General features: G+C 37.6%; 1 non-coding gene and 1 pseudogene across 1 annotated transcript; both read right to left on the bottom strand.

Annotated features, from left to right (window-relative positions):
* Positions 1-6483: 6483 nt before the first annotated feature.
* On the bottom strand, positions 6484-6590 carry LOC121205891 (small nucleolar RNA R71). The gene has a single exon (XR_005900964.1). It is a non-coding gene; the product is annotated as a small nucleolar RNA R71 (small nucleolar RNA).
* An 11777-nt stretch (positions 6591-18367) lies between these two features.
* Positions 18368-21004, bottom strand: LOC107934301 (uncharacterized; annotated as a pseudogene).
* Between the last annotated feature and the right edge of the window lie 325 nt (positions 21005-21329).

Raw genomic sequence — 21329 nt, 5'->3', positions numbered from 1 at the left:
TAGATTCTTCATGAGAAACATTTGTTTGCAAAGTTCAGCAAGTGTGAGTTTTGGCTTCGAGAATATCATTTTTGGGGCATGAAGTTTCCACTGAGGGGATATGAGTAGACCCTCGTAAGGTTGAGGCAGTATTGGATTGGAAACAGTCGAAGAATATGTCTGAGATCCGCAGCTTCTAGGGTTAGCGAGGTATTATCGAAGTTTTGTGGAAGGGTTCTCCTTGATCGCAACTTCGTTGACTAAGCTTCTACGTAAGGGAGTCCCTTTCGTCTGGACTGATGTGCAACAAGAGAGCTTTGAAAAGCTCAAGACTGTTCTGACTTAGGCTTTGATTCTGATACAGCCTGAGCCCGGTAAAGACTTTGTGGTTTACAGTGATGCTTCACATGTCAGTTTGAGATGTGTATTGATGCAGGATTGTAAGGTGGTAGTGTATGCATCTCGTCAACTCCAAACTCATGAAGCAAACTATCCAATGCATGATTTAGAGTTGGCTGCAGTTTGTTCACCTTGAGAATCTGGAGGCACTATCTGTATGGTAAGAAGTGTGTTATCTACACCGATCACAAAAGCCTTAAGTATCTACTCACTCAGAAGGAGTTAAATCTTAGGTAGCGTAGGTGGGTTGAGTTGCTTAAGGATTATGATTGTACCATTGAGTATCATCCTGGTAAGGCCAATGTGGTGGTCGATGCGTTGAGTCATAGGGCTTAGCCTATTCAACAACGGAGGTTTGTAAGCAGAACTTCAGGTTAAACCGACATGGATTGAGCAGGTTCGAGGTAAATAGTTCGGGATAAGTCTCTTGAGTTGGACTTTCGTTAGGTTGAGAGTGGTGATACTACTGATTTTGGGATAAACAGTGATGGGGTAATTTGTTTCCGCAGTCGAATTTCTGTACCAAGTGATAAGGATTTAAGACAGTCAATTTTGAGGGAGGCACATAGTAGCCATTATGCTATGCATCATGGTGGGAACAAAATGTACCGAGATCTTTGAAAGTTGTACTAATGGCCAGGGTTGAAGCATGAGGATACTGATTTCTTGGCTCACTGTTTGACTTGTCAGTAGGTGAAGCCTAAGCATCAGTTACCTTAGGGTTTGCTACAGTCAGTTAAGATTCTGTTATAGAAATAGGAGCAAGTAACAATGGACATCGTTAGTGGGTTACCTTTAACACCCACTAAGAAGGATTCTGTCTGGGTTATCGTGGATCGATTGACCAAATCTACGCACTTTATTCCGGTTAGGACAGACTTCTCTCTTCAGAAGTTGGCTAAACTTTATGTCTCTGAGATAGTAAGACTACATGGGGTACCTGTCTCAATCATTTCTGATAGGGATCCTCCCTTAATGTCCCAGTTCTAAAAAAAGCTATATGAGGCTCTGGGTGCAAGGTTAGACCTCAGTACTGTGTTTCATCTTCAGACCGATGATCAATCTGAGAGGGTGATTCAGATACTGAAGGATATGTTGAGGAGCTGTGTTATTGATTTTCGAGGCAGTTAGGAGGACTATCTGCCATTAGCGGAGTTTGCCTACAATAATAGCTTCCAGTCTAGCATTCAGATGGCACCTTATAAGGCACTGTATGGTCGTAAGTGTCGCACTCCTTTGTGTTGGACTGAGTTGGGCGAGCGGTGTGTTCTGGGTCCTGAGTTAGTTTTTGAGACTAAGGATAAGGTCAGACTGACTCGGGATCATTTGAAAGCGGCTTCTGACAGGCTGAAGTCTTATGTTGATCTGACTTGTTGCGAGGTTGAGTATTCTGTGGGGGACTTTGTGTTTCTAAAGGTCCCGCCATGGAAGAAGGTTTTGAGGTTCGGTCGCAAGGGCAAGTTGAGTTCTAGGTTTATTGGGCAGTATCAGCTTTTTAAGCGAGTGAGACCGGCCGCTTATCAGTTGGAGCTACCGCCAGAATTAGATCGCATTCATGATGTGTTCCACGTCTCAATGTTGAGGTGCTACCGCTCTAATCCCACGCATGTTGTCCCTGTTGAGAAGATTGAGATTCGGCCAAATCTGACCTTTGAGGAGGAGCCGATTCCAATTCTGCATTGCGATGTTAAGGTTCTAAGGAGGAAATCTATTCCACTATTGAAGGTGTTGAAGCAGAATCATAGTACTGAGGAGGCTACATTGGAGCCTGAGAATGCGATGCGTCAGCAATATCCTCACCTGTTTTGATTAGGTAAATTTCGAGGATGAAATTTTCTTTTACGGGGTAGAGTTGTAACGCCCCAAAATTTATATTTTTGATTATGTTAGAATGTGACACAATTGTGTATCTGCTTCAGTGGTTAAGTGTTCTAGGTGTGTGTGGGAGGTCTCAAGTTCAAGCCCTAGCTTGGGAAAATTTTGGTATTTTTCTGAAGTAAGCCTGTTACGTGAGCAGTGGGCTTATATTTAAGTTCTTGTAATTTCATATCAGAACGGGCCTGCTGGTCTGGTGGTTAAGTTGAGTGATGGATTGTTAAAGGTCTTGAGTTCGAATCTCTGCACGAGCGTAGGAATATATTTTTACTCATTTGACCGGGAGAGTTTTGGTCAAACAAAAATCTAAGGGAGTTGTGTAGTGGGAGTAGTGGGACGAAAACTAGGGATTAGGATCATTTTGTTAGTTTTTCCCAAAAATTTCAGTTTCTCCAAAAGTCTCTGACGTCCTCCCCATTTTTCCTCTTTTCTTTTCTCTACCGTAATTCTATTTTTATTCTTCCTCTTCGTTAGTATAATTTTTTTGCATCCTTTCAATTTAGCATTTCTATCTATCGTTTCTGTGTGTTTCGGTAAGTTGATTATGTGACACCCCTAATTTGACCCTAGTCGAAAAGTGGTTTCGGGACCACAAAATCGAGTCATAAAAATAATTAACCGTCATAGTTGATGCTTATTATATGTATATATGCATGTGTGAAAATTTCATGTTTGAATTTTGTTAATTGTAAGTGAATTTTATTAAATAGGACTTATGTGAGAAAATTTAGAAATGTGCTAGGCAAATGTAAAGTGGCCTATTAATGTTTGTTATGAAAATGATGGGTTTGCATGTCAAATTACCCAAAATTAGAGCTAGTGGTCGGCCATGCTATGGGGTGAAACATGTTGGAAACATGTTGTGTTAGTGTGTACTCATTTCACGAGCTGCTCGTGTACTCATTTCGTATTATCTGATTAAGAATTTTATCAATCATTTTAATATTTCAGTGTTTATTACAGATGTCTTATGAATAATAGTAATTCAGAGTTTGAGCTTGTTTCCTTTTGCGGTAGCCTAGCTACAATCTCAGTCCACTTATCAGAGTTTCTATAGTTCCAGTGTTACCCTAACTAAAGTACCATGATAAGGTTTTGTAAAAGCATATAACAGATATTTCAGAAACAATCAGAAAGGCTCAGAAAACTTACAGACTTAGGCCGAAGATTCGGTGTGCCACCTTCTAAAAAACCTAATTTTAGAAAACCGATTTTAATCTTTAAAATCATCTATTTGTAAAGAGAAAATATTGGAAACATTCTCGAAAACAATTTATAATCAAGTTCCAAAAAAATGATTTTCGAAAACCTTTATTCAGTGTTTCTTTACAAACTCCTGTATTTAGACCCGTTCCACAGCAGAATTGTTGCCACTTGGCTCTGATACCACTAAATGTAACACCCTAAACCCGTCCTAGACGTTATGGCCAGATCTGATGTGTCACATGGACTTACGACTTAGCATGCATTCGCTGGTTTAAGTGATTGGGGTGGTCTTTGTAAAAATAGCGATTGAATGAAAAGCCTATTTATTAATCTTTAGGCTATCCATTTGTTGTGCTTGTTGAGTTTTGAAAACATTCATTAATTTTGAAAACCCGCGCAACCTAACACTAGCAATTTCGTCATAGTATAAATATAATCAGAAAATAAAACCATAGCGGAAAAAAGAAATTTAAATAGCGACCTTATTACAACTTAAAACCCAAAATTAAATCAGAATATAAAAATAATAAAAACAAACTAACTTAGAAAAACCAACTTTGTAGATGATGTGGCCACTCCGAATCCCTCACAGCTCCAAGCCCACTATGGTTGGGGATTTCCTGCAGAGATGAAAATAAAGGGTGAGTTCGGTAAACTCAGTGTGTAACATAACCCAACCATAGCCCAAAACAGATCAAACCTCAGAGTCAGACTTATCTGGGCCTTGGCCCAGTACAGAAATTAGAATGAAACCCATAGGCCCATAGCAGATACAGAACAAATATATCATGAATGCAAAAATCCCAACCCAGAGCCATCCATAACACCCCCGTACTAGCCTTACACCATGTGGGGAGACTACTCGACCCACCCAATGGCTACACACCACAGAAATTACAGCGAGGCTGCCAAATATTATGACAAAGTCACTAGATACAGATATTGTGGCTAGGCCACAGGACAGATATATATATGTGGCGAAGCCACCAGATTGCAGCGAGGCTGCCAGATATTGTGACGAAGTCACCAGAACAGATATATGTGGCAAGGCCACCAGATTACAGCGAGGATGCCAGAACGCTTCCTCCATCAATATAAACCCATACGTATACAGAAACAAAACATCATGCTTTTTAGAAAAAAATAACCCTAGGGGTAAAATCGTAATTTTGCATGCATAAGAGTATTTCAGTCATTATTACCTATTGCTAAGGTTTCATGCTCATTCTAACGTTTACCAAGTAATTAGAAGTACTTACCTCGTCTTTTTACCAAAGTGGGCCCGTTAGCCCATTGACCCGTTTTCGACCCATTAAGCCCAAAAATACCATTGTGCACGAAAATGCACACTCTGCACTCTAATCATCCAAATGCACCATATTCATTAACAACTATCTCATGAGCGCTCGCGCGCTCATACGCTCGCGAGTTCACAAAATACCAACGTTTCGGTATTTCATCTTTTACCGATTCAGTCTAAGGGAGGGTGTCGTTTACACACCTAGTTGATGACGATTGATGGCGATATCTCCCACGCGATAATCCTACAATCGATCACTAACACATTAGACTTACGGATTAATGATAACTAACATAAATCCACGTCAACTAACCCAATCATCACACAAGTTAGTCATTTACGCACGAGGGGCAAAATAGTCATTTTACCCTCTAAGGGTAAATCGGTAGTCCTACCCTACAGGGGTATTTTAGTATTTATACAACTTATCCACTTGGGCCTACGAACCCTTTGGGACTACATGGCCCATTTCAGCTCATCGCGGCCCAAAATAGCCGTCCTACTGCTAGAGTAATGAGAAATACACACCTGTTAGGAGACTGCAGTTAATCCGCGCTCCAAACACTCTTAGCTGACGCCCAACCCAAACGAGCACGTCACAAAGCGAAAGGGATCAGCCAAGAAGGGTATGCCTACTCTCCTCATGGTTTGCTCTATTTAAAGCCAGCTCTCTATCTACTCTTATGTTAGCTTTCCAATGTAGGATCCCTCCATCACCAGAGTTTAAAACCAACACCAACTCTTGCCGTCCCAACATAGCAAAATAATCAACCTTTGCGTGCCAAGGGATTCGAACCAAAGTCCTCTCACATGCCAACTCACGCCACCACCACTAGGCCATCAACTCATTTGTGTCATAAATCCAACACATTTTAAACTTTAAAGTGCACCTACTTGCTTCCAGATTTATTGAAAAGAAAAACCAAAATATATTGCAAGAGCCAAGACTTGAACCTTAGACCCCTTGCTTCCTCTATGGCGTCACTTCCTTGTCCCCTAAGTGGCGCCACCTTGCCACTACACCACACTCCTTTTTGTGTCATATTTTACCCCTTTACTCTTAAAAGCCCAAGCACCAATTGCATCACCTGTTCATAAAATTAAAATTCCGAAGACTACCACGGATTTAACTTAAGTTTAGGCCTTCCAAAGGCCCACTAACCTACTAAAATATATATTTTAACCAACCAAAACACACAAAAATTTTAAAAATCACAGAAACACAGAAAACCCAAAAATTGGGGCGTTACACAGAGAACGAGGAAGAAGACGATACTCAACCCCCAACCGCAAAGATGGCTAAAAACCAAGGCAATCAGCTATCTCCTGCAATTGCGGTTAATCAAAATCCTGCTCCACGCACTATGTATGATTATGCTAAACCTTCTTTAATAGGAACTGAATCGAGCATAATTAGACCTGATGTAGCTGCAAATACTTTTGAATTAAAACCTAACACTATTCAAATGATACAGCAATTTGTTCAGTTTGATGGTTTGCAGGATAAGGATCCCAATGCTCATTTAGCCAACTTCTTAGAACTATGCGATACATTTAAAATTAATGGTGTCTCTGATGATGCCATTCGTCTTTGGTTATTCCCTTTTTCATTAGGGAACAAAGCTAAACAGTGGTTGAACTCGTTACCACGAGGGTCAATTACTACTTGGGAACAAATGACCGAAAAATTTTTACTAAAATATTTTTCGCCGGCTAAAATGGCTAAATTACGTAATGATATCTCTTCTTTTGTGCAGATGGATTTAGAAACACTCTACGATGCATGGGAGAGACACAAGGACCTTTTGAGAAGGTGCCCTCACCATGGGTTACCGCTTTGGCTATAGATTCAAACGTTCCATAATGGCCTAAATCCTTCGACTCGACAAATGGTTGACGCAGCTGCTGGCGGAACCATCAATAATAAAACACCTGAAGATGACTATGAGTTTATAGAGGAGATGTCATTGAATAACTATCAATGGCAAGTCATGAGGACAAAGCGAACAAAAACAGCCGACGTTTATAATGTCGATTCGGTCACCATGCTCTCTAATCAAGTAGGACTCTTAAATAAAAAGATTGATGGTTTTCTTAGTTCTTCACAGGTTCACCCAGAAATGCAGTGCGAAGTAAGTAGAGGTGGAACAAGCCATTTGGAATACCAACCTTATGGCCACAACATGGATAACGAGCAATTAAACTACATGGGTAATAATCCTCGACCTCAAAACAATCCATATAGTAACACTTACAATGCAAGTTGGAGGAACCACCCCAATTACTCGTGGAGTGGTCAAGAAAATCAAAGACCACAACCACATCCAGGTTACCAACAACCACCCTACCAACAGGAAAAGAAGCCGAAGTTTGAAGAGATGCTCTCAAAGTTTATTTCAGTGTCAGACACTCATTTCCAGAACACTGAGACAGCACTTAAAAATTAACAAGCGTCGATCTAAGGGCTCGAAACTCAGATAGGCCAGCTTTCCAAACTAATTTCAGAAAGACCACTAGGAAGTTTACCTAGTAACACCAAATCAAAAGAGCATGTGAAAGCAGTTACGCTAAGGAGTGGGAAAGTGTTAACGGAAACTAAAAAGAAGCTAACACAAGAAGCTGTGATAAGCAAAAGGGGGGAAGAAAAACCCAAAAATAGTGACAAACTAGTGCCGAAGGAATATAAACCTCCAGTTTCATACCCAGCAAAATTGAAAAAAGACCGCATTGATGCACAATTCGGTAAGTTTCTTGAACTTTTTAAGCAATTTCATATCAACTTATCTTTTGAAGCCATCTCGCAGATGCCTACATACGCAAAATTTTTGAAAGAGTTTCTAACAAATATAGGAAATTCGAGGACTTGTCTATAGTAGAACTCAACGAGGAGTGCTCAGCCATACTCCAAAACAAGCTGCCAACCAAACTAAAAGATCTAGGGAGTTTTACTATCCCTTGCTTAATTGGTAGTCTAAATGTTGAGAAAGCGCTAGCTGATTTAGGCGCTAGTATTAATTTGATGCCATATAAAATGTTCAAACAAGTTGGTCTTGGGGAACCTAAACCTACTAGGATGAGTATTCAATTAGCCGATAGATCTGTTAAATATCCTATAGGGATTATAGAAGATGTACTTGTAAAAGTAGATAAATTCAAATTTTCTATTGACTTTGTTGTGCTTGACATGGATGAAGATGTGGAAGTGCCCTTAATTTTGGGGCATTCATTTTTAGCCACTGCTAGGCCTGTAATCGATATGGGTGATGGTAAATTGGTACTTAGAGTAGGTGACGAGGAGATTATCTTTAAAATTTATGATGCTATGAAGTTTTTTAGGGAACAGGATGACTCATGTTATTTTATTGACTCTATTGATCATACTACCCAAGATTTTTTTTAGGAAACTTTCCAAAAGGACACGACGGAACTATATCTAGCTCAAGAAGAGGAGACAGATGATGAACCTAATGAGCATTATTCAAGACAAGTAGAATATAAGGGAATTAAGATAAACAATGAACTTAAACTAGAACTTAAACAATTACCAAACCACTTGGAATACGCATTCTTTGGAAATAATTATACATTACCAGTTATCATTGCCTCTAACTTGCAACGCAAGGAGAAAGAGGAATTAATCCAAGTATTAAAAGAACATAAGAAGGCCATAGCTTAGAAAATTTCTAACATTAAAGGAATCAGTCCTTCTTTTTGCACCCACAAAATTTTGATGGAAGATGAATACAAACCGTGTGTACAAGCTCAAAGACGACTGAACCCCAACATGAAGAAAGTTGTAAAAGCCAAGGTAATTAAACTCTAGATGCTGGAATTATTTATCCTATTTCTGACAGTTCTTGGGTAAGTCCAGTGCAGGTTGTCCCTAAGAAAGGAGGCATGACGGTTGTGACCAACGAAAAGAATGAATTAATCCCAAAAAGGACAGTCTCAGGATGGAGAGTTTGCATAGACTACAGGAAACTGAATGATGCCACAAGAAAAGATCACTTCCCCTTGCCATTCATTGACCAAATGTTGGAAAGATTATCTGGACACATGTATTACTGCTTTCTAGACGGACTCTTTGGTTACTTCCAAATCCCAATAGCTCCTGAAGATTAAGAAAAGACGACATTCACATGCCCATATGGCACGTTTGCTTATCGTAGAATGCCTTTTGGATTATGTAATGCTCCTGCCACTTTTCAGCACAGTATGATGGCCATCTCCGACAAACTCGTGGAAGATATCATGGAAGTATTTATGGATGATTTCTTGGTATTCGGTAACTCTTTCCATCTCTGTCTTAAAAATTTAAAATGAGTTTTAATAAGATGTGAGGAAACGAACCTTGTGCTTAACTGGGAGAAATGTCACTTTATGGTTCAAGAAGGTATTGTATTAGGGCATAAAATTTCTAGTAAAGGGATTGAGGTGGACAAATCTAAAATAGAAACAATCGAAAAAATACCCCCTCTAGTTCGGTTAAGGCTATTAGAAGCTTTTTAGGACATGCTGGTTTTTATAGAAGATTTATTAAGGATTTTTCTAAAATAGCTAAGCCTTTGACTAAATTGCTAGAAAAGATATACATTTTAATTTCAATCAGGAGTGCTTAGAAGCTTTCAATACTCTAAAGGATAAATTAATTAATGCTCCAATTATAATTGCACCTAATTGGAATTTACCATTTGAATTAATGTGTGATGCGAGTGACTTTGCAGTAGGTGTAGTACTGGACAGCGGAGAGACAAGCATTTTCAACCTATCTATTATGCTAGCAAAACTTTGACATCTGCACAAGAGAATTATACTACTACGGAAAAAGAGTTGCTAGCTGTGGTTTTTGCGTTTGATAAATTTCGATCATATCTCATATTATCTAAAGTTGTTGTTTACACTGACCATTCCGCCCTTCCCTACCTTTTAACTAAAACTGATGCAAAACCTCGACTTCTTCGATGGATTCTCCTATTGCAGGAATTCGACTTGGAAATTCAAGATAAGAAAGGAGCTGAAAATCTCGCAGCTGATCATCTGTCTAGGCTTAAGAACTCCAATACCAGAGAACTAGATGAAGTTTAAATAAATGATTCGTTCCCTGAAGAATAATTTTTTGCTATATCTGACTCCGACGTACCTTGGTTTGCAGACATTGCAAATTTTTTAGTTGCTAACATTATCCCAAAAGGGTTAACACACCAGCAAAAGAAGCGATTCTTTAATGATGTGAAAAAATACTTTGGGGACGACCCCTTTCTGTTTCTTAGATGTGCAGATCACATCATTAGAAGATGCGTTACAAGATCAGATTGGAACATTGCCACTCAGGGCCAACCGAAGGACACTATAGTGGAACTAAGACCGCACACAAATACTTGAATCAGGTTTTTATTGGCCCTCGATATTCAAAGGCGCTAATAGGTACGTTACCTCATGTGACAAATGCCAACGGATAGGTAACATATCTAGACGTGATGAAATGCCTTAAAACTATATGATTTCATGTAAAATATTCGACGTTTGGGGTATCGATTTCATGGCTCCATTCCCCAGTTCATTTGGGAATAAATACATCTTAGTAGCAGTTGATTACATGTCCAAATGGGTGGAAGCCCAAGCTCTACCTACTAATGATGCTAGAGTGGTAGTACGTTTCCTTAAAAAACTCTTTTCGAGATTTGGAACACCTAGAGCAATTATCAGTGACAGGGCACTCATTTTTGTAATACCCAATTTGAAAAAACCCTTAAGAAATACGGAATTCATCATAGAACAGCCACCCCATACCATCCTCAAACTAATGGACAAGTAGAAGTAGTAAACCGAGAAATCAAATGGATCCTTGAAAAAACAGTAGAATCAAACAGAAAAGATTGGGCAATGAAAGTAGACGACACCTTATGGGCTTACAGAACTGCTTTTAAGACCCCCATAGGAACATCACCTTACAGACTTGTTTATGGAAAAAGTTGTCATCTACCATTCGAACTAGAGTATAAGGCTTTTTGGGCTATTAAATTTCTAAACCTTGATCCCAAGATTGCAGGAAAAAATAGGTTGATACAGCTCAACGAGCTTGATGAGTGGTGAGCCAATGCATACGAAAATTCACGCCTATACAAGGAAACAACAAAGCGGTGCCATGACACTCATTTAAAGCAACGAAAACAATTTGAAGTTGGAGATCTTGTCTTACTATACAACTCAAGACTCAAATTGTTTCCTGAGAAACTTAAATCACGATGGTCAGGACCTTTCGTAATTCAAACTGTTTTCCCATATGGCACAATAGAGGTAAGTCACCCATCATACGGTACTTTCAAAGTAAATGGACAACATCTCAAACTTTATAATGGTGAGAATTTTAAAGGAAATGGAGAGGAGCTACGACTCCACAAACCGCTCTGAATAAACCAACAAGGTAACAGTCGAGCTTCGACTATAAACAAGCGCTTCTCGGGAGGCAACCTAAGTACTAACGGTTTTAAATTATTTAAATTTCAAGTTTTAAACATTTAGGTCACTAACAGAGTATTTGAAGCACAAGTTCCCAACACCACACGGATGGAAACACAGCTGTCAATATGACCGTGAGAAAATAGGGTAAAAGATTTCCCCAAACACAGGCCGCGATAAAACGCCACGGCCGTGCGACATGTCCGTGGCCGAATCTGCCTAGCACCCGTGGATAACACTATCAAAATAACACGGGCGTGTGCAGAGCTACACGACCGTGGGAGAAGCAAATCACATCACACACGATCATGTAACATGATCATATAACCAAACGGCCTATACACACGGGCGTGCCAGAAGGCCGTGTAATGACACCTTAATTTGCAACGAACACGGCCGAGCCACAACCCACACGGGCGTATGCACCGGCCGTGCCATTTGAGAAATTAGAATAATTCTTTTATTTTATTTTTCTTTCATTAAGTTTTTAAGATTCATTTGTTTTCCTTTTAAACATGGCTTATCTTTGTGACTACTATCAAGATTATTCCCCTCACTCTCTTTTTATCATTCAGAATCATACTTGATATCCAGATTAATTTCCAATACTCGATCTCACCAATCCAAAAATATCATCCATTTTTAATACAGGAAGTTTCACTTCTCCCCCTATCTTATTTTTATACTTTAATATATATTTTTACATTGAGGGCAATGTACGTCTTAAGTGTAGGAGGGATATTTATCTCATTATTAGAAAAATCCCTAAATGATTGCCTTGTTCTCTTGAAAAGCTTTGATATCATATTTAGCATAAATTTTAATTGATTTATGATTTTAATTGATATATCTTGAATTAAAACATAGGCAATTATGCATTGATTGTTTAAACTTTAAGACATTAGAGAATCAAGCATGATGAGTTGATTTTTAAGAATTTAAAATCTTAGGCTGTTTCCCCAAAGTTTAGGTATTACTTGGAGTTAGAATTCACAAATTTTTAAACATCAAAAAGCCATAATTTTTGTGAGATTTTTGAGCCTTTTGAGCATCTGTTAATTCTTTTCATGCTTACTTTTATTATTGCTTTGAATGCGTCAGTATTGAACTGTTATTCTAGAACTTGCTTGATTATGCATGTCGAGACCACACCATTTGATTTGATATGTCAAAATGATTAAGCCACTTAGGATTAACCCACTCATGCCATGAAAAGCCTACCTCCATGATTAAACCCTAGTAAACCCCCTTGAGCCTAACAAGCCATTTCTTGTATTAACCTTAATATTAACCCTTAACCCATTATTGTTGAAATCCCCTAAATTAATCCCTATTTTTGTTGAGATTTGAATTGAATAAATTGTTTAGCTATGTCTTGTTCTTAATAGTTAGTCTATGTTATGTAACTTGTTCTAAAAAAAACTATGTATACATATCAATAATTCCATATTTTGAGAAGAAGCTCTGTTGTACGCAAGTGAAGATTAACTTTTGTTCTAGTTAGGCAATTTTTCAATTCAATCTCAATTCTAACCATTTCTTTCAGCTTGTGACCACACCCCCTAACCAAGCCTCATTACAACCCTCTAAAGACCTTTTGATTGACGTATCATCTTAAATTATAGTGGTGAAGATTTGATTTTCATGCAAGCCTATGGTAACGAATTTTCAGTATTGGCTATTGAGTGCTTCATTTATTGTCCTTAAACATTTCGAGTGCTTTGAGTGAATCTTTAGTGAGGGTGTGAAACTCTGTGATATTCTGAACCAAAAGTAATTACTTAAATGAGGGGAGGCACCTATGTTTACATGACTAAATACTCAACTTGAAGTGTTTGAAACTTTTATGTTCTTTTAGTTGAATTCTCAATGTATGATTACCTATGGATTGTTCTGAGATATTATCGATAGAAATTATAAGTTGAGAAGAATTTATTTTGATTATGAGTTGAGAATTTTGCTTGAGGACAAGCAAATGCTTAAGTGTGGGGGTATTTGATAAACCGTAATTTATACATATTTTTACCCCATGTTTAACACATTTTATGGATGATTTTCCATTAGAATTGGTGAATTTGATGTTCCTAATGCTTTAATTTCATGTTTTACACTTAGGAGAGCATAGGAGAGCGAAAGGAGCAAGAAACGGGCCAAAAACGGAGAAAATGGGACAAAGTATGAAATCAACACGGCCTGGACCTCCTCACATGGGCAGACCACACGACTGTGTCAATTTGGCAGGCTCGAACACAGCCTGAAGTAATCGCACACGGGCGTGTCCCTGCCGAGCCCAAGTTGAGTCCAATTCAGAAAATGCTAATTTTGAGGGCTTTTAGGCATTTCAAAGTCGATAAATACACCCTAGAGGAAGAAGAAAAGACGCACAGAGTAGGGGGTAAGGAATTACTCCAAGAAATTTGATTGATTTATCTCAGAAGCTGGATTCATCATCAAAACTGAAGATCTCTCCTCAATTCTCCTTCAGGAGTTTTGGGTTTTCTTTATGTCTTGTATTCTTTATTATTCTGAGATATTTTCTTATTTAGTTATGAACTAAATCCCCTAAATACCTAAGGGGAATGAAACCTAAGATGAATCTTATTATTATTTTCTGAATTGTATGATAATTATTTGACTTGTTCTTAATTATGTGTTCTTAATTCTTGTTTTGATATCCCAGGATACCGATTCAAGATAAACTCTTATTAGGAGGAATAGACCCTGTTTAAGAGTACATTTGTCATAATTAAGCAGAGTTGATTGCGCGCCTAGACATAGGGTCACAAGATTTTGTCGGATTAGGGTGAAACCTAATAAGGGAATCCATAGATCGAGTTAATGCAACCCTAGAGTGTTAATTAGAGAAAAGTCTCAGTTATTCAATCTAGGGATTAGACATTATTAGTCTTGAATAAGGATAATAACATAACTTAGGGATCTCTATGGAACAAGTTAAATAAATAAATCGTCCGATTCGGAGCCAGAATAACAAGTATAGTCTAGGTGGATTTTTCCTTAGGTATTGTCTTCATTCAATCGATTTTTCCAAAAGCAATTCCCCAATTCCATTCTCTGTGCATTCTTAGTTTAGATAATTAGTTAGTTAAAACAAAAACCTCTTTATTCTTAGGCTAGATAATAAAAAGACAGTCATTACTAGTACTTTTAGTTCCTTTGGGTTCGGCAATCTGATCATGCTAAAACTATACTACTGTTCGATAGGTACACTTGCCTACATCGCGATAATAGTTAGTTCAAGAATGAGTAATTATAAATATTTAAAACCTATCACGAAATCATGCGATTACTAAGCAATTTATTCAACTCAAATCTCGACAAAAATAGGGATCAAAAATAATTGAGGGGATTTCAACAAAAAATGGGTTAAGGGTTAATATTAAGGGTAATACAAGAAATGACTTGTTAAGCTTAAGGGGGTTTAATAGGGGTTAATCGTGGAGGTAGGCTTTTCATGGCATGAGTGGGTTAATCCTAAGTGTCTTAATCATTTTGACATATCAAATCAAATGGTGTGGTCTTGACATGCATAATCAAACAAGCTCTAGAATAACAGTTCGATACTGACGCACTCAAGGAAATAATAAAAGTGAGCATGAAAGAATTAATAGATGCTCAAAAGGCTCAAAAATCTCACAAGAATTATGGCTTTTTGATGTTTAAAACTTGTGAATTCCAACTCAAAGTAATACCTAAACTTTGGGGAAACAACTTAAGATTTTAAATTCTTAAAAATCAACTTATCATGCTGGATTCTCTAATGTCTTAAAGTTTAAACAATCAATGCATAAATGCCTATGTTTTAATTCAAGATATATCAATCAAAATCATAAATCAATTAAAATTTATCCTAAATATGATATGAAAGCTTTTCAAGAGAACAAGGCAATCATTCAGGGATTTTTCTGATAGGGAAATGAAGTAAATACCCCCTACACTTAAGATGTACATTGTCTTCAATGTACAAAAATATATATAAGATTATAGAAAGAAGATAAGGAGAGAAGTGAAACTTCCTGTATGATGAATTCCTCGAACAGGAGTTTTGGAGAGTAATCTGTGCGAGAGTGGAGGAGGATACTCCAGCGGTGGTAGAGGTTCATTAGTCCATAAGTCCTGCGCCAAAAGAATATTATATCTAGTGGTAGCTATGGTCGTGGTCGATCAGGACATGGCCGTCGTGGAGAACCTTTCTCGGTAGAGTTTTTAGTTCCTATGCGATGATGAGCTTAGGGGCTCTATATAACTGTGATAAAATCAGGAGCTTTTTAAGGGATATTAGTAAAAATAATTACTCTTAATGAAATAACCGAAATTGATAATAAAATAAAATTCTAAAATCTTAATAAAAATAAAAAGTAGTTTTAATAAAAATTAAAAACATAAATAATAAATAAATAGTTTTAAGCATCTTCATCGCTGGATGGTTCGCGAGGTGGGACTGGCGATGAGATGTGGAGGTGCTGACAAATCTGCTGTAGAGTAGCATCAATGTTGTCAAATCGTTGAAAACACTGCTACTTGAATCGAGTGAGGCGCTCAGGGATGTTAGCATATGAGGCTGCCACATGAACTGGACGAGAGGGTGGTGGTGGCTGAGTTAGTGGGTCCTCGTACTGTGGAGGGACATCATCAGGAATGTCCTCGTAGGCCTCCTCCTCGGTAAATTGGGCGAGACGATATTGAGGAGGGTAGGTTCATCGACACTTTTCGATCATCCTCATGCTAAGCATGCTCAAGATGCCTTGTGGAGACATCTGGCCAATGAGGGTTAAGGATGATTCTTGGGCGGCGGTGCTGAGGAGCCCGAAGTGTCGAGCCAACCGAGTAACATAGGGACTAATGGAGATGACCCCCTTCCTATGCCACTCTATCTGGTGCTGAATTGCGAAGGCGATGAAAATAGGCAAGGTCGATGACGTGTCCGTGCGATATACACCATAAAAAGTAGGCGTCGTGAGTGTTGACGACGCCGGTGCTCTCTCGCCTTCCTATAATTGTGTGAGCCAAAATGGCATGTAGGTACCTCAAAGATGAAGGGAGAGCTGATGCCTTGGAGCGGCTAGGATTGTAGGTGGCCCTATCTGGTACTAGTGCGTCCTAGCACCGTGAAGGAGAATGATGGATGTGGCAGTTGAGAGCATGTAAGTCATTCTCCTCCTTGAATTCCTCCGTATATAAACCTAGCGTCGTACCGAATTTTGGGACACTGAGCTAGCGGACTAATCCGCTTAGGCGAAATTGGACCGTGTCGGGATCATCGTAGTTCATCATCACGGTCTGAAGATGAAATGTGGAGCATAATTCCATCGTAAGCTCGAGATACGTCAGTTCGATGATCCCAAAGAAAAGCTCCCAAGGGTCGGTGGTTAGGAGGGCCCGAATCGCTTCAGCCAACTGAACTTGTTCTACCGCAGCCCAGTCGATGCAGCGGCCCGCCATTAAAGGTCGGGCCCGGAATATTTAGAATAGTTCTTCTTGGGGCCCGATGAGGAACTTTAGGAAAGGGTGATGAACTTCTGCAGTAGGACCCAAGAAAAATGATGCTCCCTTCCTTTTCTTTGAAGCAGGGACAACGGCCTTTGTACCACGTGAAGATGACATGGTACTTGCACATAGAATCATCAAGTCGTCTTGATGAGTGGTCAAAGTAAAACGAAGATTAACGAAGATTATGAATAACATGAGTTGCTAAATCCCTTAGGGGAGATTAACGAATGGATTTAGATATGATTAATAAAGGATTTATGGTTTCTTAAGAAGGATTAGTTGGTATAAATTGTGTGTTCTTAAACTCCTAGGATTGACAACCCTAATAAGTTATCATAAGCTAGATGAGGTCGGGAGGTAAGTAGTACTGAGTAAATTGTAATTTATCCTTGCTAAGAAAGTAAGGTCGGGAGATAAGCGAGTATCAACCATTCGATTAGTTAATTAGAAGCCGAGAGATAATAATTGGTTAATCAATGGCTAATCTACTCAAAACCTTAATCCAAAGTTAGTTACAAACCCTGAAGCAGGTTAATCTTCCTGATTGGTTTATTGATTTATTTTGATTATTTATTTTTCTTTATTTATTTATTTTAGTAAATTATTTATTTTTATTTCTTCAATATTATTTTATGGTTTATCATAATATAGGAACTAATTACTACTACTTAGACTTGTTATTGTAAAAATATTTTTATTATTCATTTCATCCTCCCTTCGATCCTCGGAATACTTCCAAGTATTTCATTGTACAACTATATTACAAATTGACTCGTGCACTTGCGGACATCGCCATTCTTAATTCTTATCTTTTTTGTGTTATGTTTAAACTATAAATGATAGTACATTTATAGGTGGTCAGTAACCAAAGTCCAGGTACCATTGACATCTAGAGCATTCATTTCCTCAATCATAACATTATGACATCTAGGATGATCTAATGTCTCCCGAGCAATTTTAGGTACAAAAACATTATCTAGGGATTTAAGAAAAGTATAAGAAGATGAAGACAAATGATTGTAGGAAACAACTTAAGATATTGGATATGTACATCTACGTTTACCTTTTCGAAGAGCAACAAGAAGATCAAGATCATCTGTGGTAGTCGGATATGATGACAAAGATACTTGATCATCAGGATATGATTCTAGAGACTCGAGAGTCAAGTCAGAACTAAGTGGATATAGGAAACGGGACTAGGTGTATTTGATGGGAGGCTTAACTAGTGTATAGGTAGGCGGACTCAAATTTGGTATGATATTATAGATTAAAAGATCATCCTCCCCTTGACTTACAGTACCTGAACATAACGGTATTTTTTCCAAAAAAGTAACACCGGTAGACACAATATACTTACCAAGACTTTGACAATAACAACGATACCCTTTTTGTAGACGGGAATATCGCAAAAACATACACTTTAAGAACTTACGATCAAGTTTTTTAACTTGAGGGTGAACATCCCGAACAAAACAAGTACAACTGAATATCTTTAGTGCTATAGGGAACAATTGTTTATTTGGAAATAGGGTATGGCAAGGATTATTACCAGACAAAACCCCATTTTGAGAAGGGGTGTCAATACAAGAAGTCTGATTTAGAATACCCTGCTCAAGCATGTATTTTTGAAAATTTCCTGAAACATATTCTTTAGCATTATCACTCCTTAAAATTTGTATGGGTTTACCAAATTGGGTTTGAATTTCAGCACAAAAGGAAGAAAAGTGAAAAATAATTCTGAGTGATTTTTCATCAAATAAAGCCATGTCATTCTAGAATAATCATCAACAAATGTAACAAAATATCTAAAACCAATTTAGATGTAACTGGACAAGGACCCCAAACATCATATTGTACTAACTCAAAGGGAGCAGTGGCTTGCTTATTGACTCTAGGACTAGAACAAAGATGACGATGTTTAGCAAATTGACAAGACTTACACTCTAAAGAAGTAATGTTGGAAAACTGAGGACAAAGTTTCTTTAACATAGAAAGCGAAGGATGACCCAATCGACAATGTTCTTCAGAAGAAGTGACTGTTCCAGCACAAGCTATAGATTATGGTTTCTGGGTATCAAGAATGTGGAGACCATCAGACTCATGTCCCTGACCAATAATCTTCTTCGTCATGAGATCCTAAAATAAAAAATAACCAGGAAAAAAATGAGACACAAAAATTAAGGGCACGAGTAAGTTTGTTAACAGAAATCAAATTAAGAGATAATTGTGGTAGACTCATAACAAATGGAGAGATGATGTGGGATTAGTGGTTTTAGACCCAATAACATTAGATTTTGAACCATCGGCTAAAGTGACAGGAGATATAGACTTATGTCGCTGAAAGAAAGTAAACTAGATTACCTGTCATGTGATCCGTAGCACCAGAATTAATGACCCATTTTGAAGAAGAGGAAACAAGACATGTATTGAGTTTACTTGACTCAACAAGAGCAGTAATGTGATCGGATGGCTGTTTCACAGTTTCTTGCAGCTGAGTCATTCTGGCATTCATCCGCAGGTATTGTAACAGACTTTTTAGAGGTCTCAGAACTAGATTCAATATGAACAAATTGAGCTTTCTTATACTATAGCTTCCTACAATCCAGCTTGATATGACCTGGTTTATGACAGTAGAAACATACAATTTCTCCTTGCTCCTGTCTACAAATTCCAATGTTCTTATCAGATTTGTAGAATCCCGACCCCATGCTCTTATTGTTGCCACCACTCTTGTATTGTTGTCTACCCGAGTCAGATGTGGTAGTGTGACTAATAAGAACATTGTTAGGCTGTGTAGATAGAACAGGTAACGAATTCTCCGTACAGAGGACCCTCTAAAAAACATCGTCTAGATTGGAAATTTCTGAACTGGAAAGGATTTGAGATTTGGCAGTCTTAATTCAGACGGAAGACCGACTAGAAAACTCATAACAGTCATCTTCTCTCGCTGATTTTGTTGTACCTCTACATCGGTACTGAAAGGAAGCAGCATATTGAGCTCTTCATATGTTTTCTTGAAGTCCATAAAATAAATGGTGAGAGATCTCTCTTTTATCTGCCCTGTAAAAATTCTTCCAAACATCATAGATACAAGAGATATTTCCTTTTCCAGAATATAAGAACTGCAAATAGTTCATTAATTGTTTCACTGTGTTACAATGAGTAACCAGACCAACCAACTCAATGTCAATAGAATTACAAATTTGTATATACAAGCAAGCATCTTCTCTCACCCAAAACAATCTAGAGTCATCCGTAGGTGGATTATCAGTCATATGACTATCCATAGAAATACTGAGCAAATATAATTCAATAGTATGGTTCCAATCAAGAAAATTAATTCCATTTAATTTATGTTCCGTTATTACCCACAAGATTGCTGCAAATTTCAACCGGAACTATATCAGAAACAATTCCAGTCTTTTTGTCAGACATAATTGCTGAAAAATTCAACAAGATAACAGATTACCCACAAGATAACCAAACCTGTCGTAACCAAGTCCCACACCTATATCGATGTTGACCCAAAAAATAGGTATGCAAATAGCGTTGAAAAACAGACACTAGTCGTTGGGTTCTGATCGACCGGCACACAACGTACCTCCCTAAGTTGGAGGTGTCTATGGATGAACCTTCAAAACCTAAATCTTAAATATAGTTAGAAAATGCAATTGGAAAATAAGTTTAACGAAAAAAAACGTTTTTAATTATTTTTTTAAATTAGAACTAAAGTAATAAACACTTAATTAAAATTGTACATTTTCGATTTTAAGATAAACACTTCGACCGGATAGTCTTCTCTACAAAATTTCCACTAAGGTAATTTTATAATTTCTCTAAACTTCTAGGCTAAGCTGTACATAAGAAAAATATTTCTAGAAAGTTTTTTAAATAATTTCTTCAGAAAATTTTCTCTATATAACTTTCTCTTAAATTTAAATGTGTGAAAAATAATTACTTATAGCTCTCTTTACATAAGGAGAGTTTAAAAAGTTCAACTATGATTAAGCTTAACTCTTTAATATTAAATTATATATTAATATTATTATATATTAAATTAATAGAATATTTATTATAGATAAATATTATATTAAATTTAATATTAAATCTATTAAAATAATATTATTTTTGGAAAAGTTAATTTAAAATCAAATTATCCGGTTGAGTCCCAATAAGAGTGTGATTCCCCCACTGTTCAATTGTCGGAGGACCACCCATTGTCCACGAAAATCTTGTCATCGTCGTCGCCGTCGGCACCAACGTGTCCGGTGGTGCCATCGTAGGTGCTACATCCTCATGGAACCTCGAGCCAGTTCAATCCAGGCCAGTGATGGCCCAGCCGATCCGATCCTGCCACCTGTTGGATCGTCGGCCCAGTTCAATCAGTTTTGGTTTCTTGAGTCCAATTTTTTATCTCAAGACCAAATTTCAAGTTAAATTACCCATTGGGCCAATTTTTTGACTTGAAAATTAATTTCCAAAAATATCATAATTATTTTAATTATTTTGATTAATTTATTTTTACTTGATCAAATTTAATTTTTCAAAATATCATTTAGATTTTCCAATTAATTTTTTAAGAAAATTCTTTAATCAAATTTTC

Source organism: Gossypium hirsutum, chromosome A08 (assembly GCF_007990345.1).
Source record: "Gossypium hirsutum isolate 1008001.06 chromosome A08, Gossypium_hirsutum_v2.1, whole genome shotgun sequence".
In the NCBI taxonomy this organism is placed as follows: domain Eukaryota; kingdom Viridiplantae; phylum Streptophyta; class Magnoliopsida; order Malvales; family Malvaceae; genus Gossypium; species Gossypium hirsutum.
Note: the sequence above shows the minus strand (reverse complement) of the source record. Positions and strands in the feature narration are given on the sequence as shown.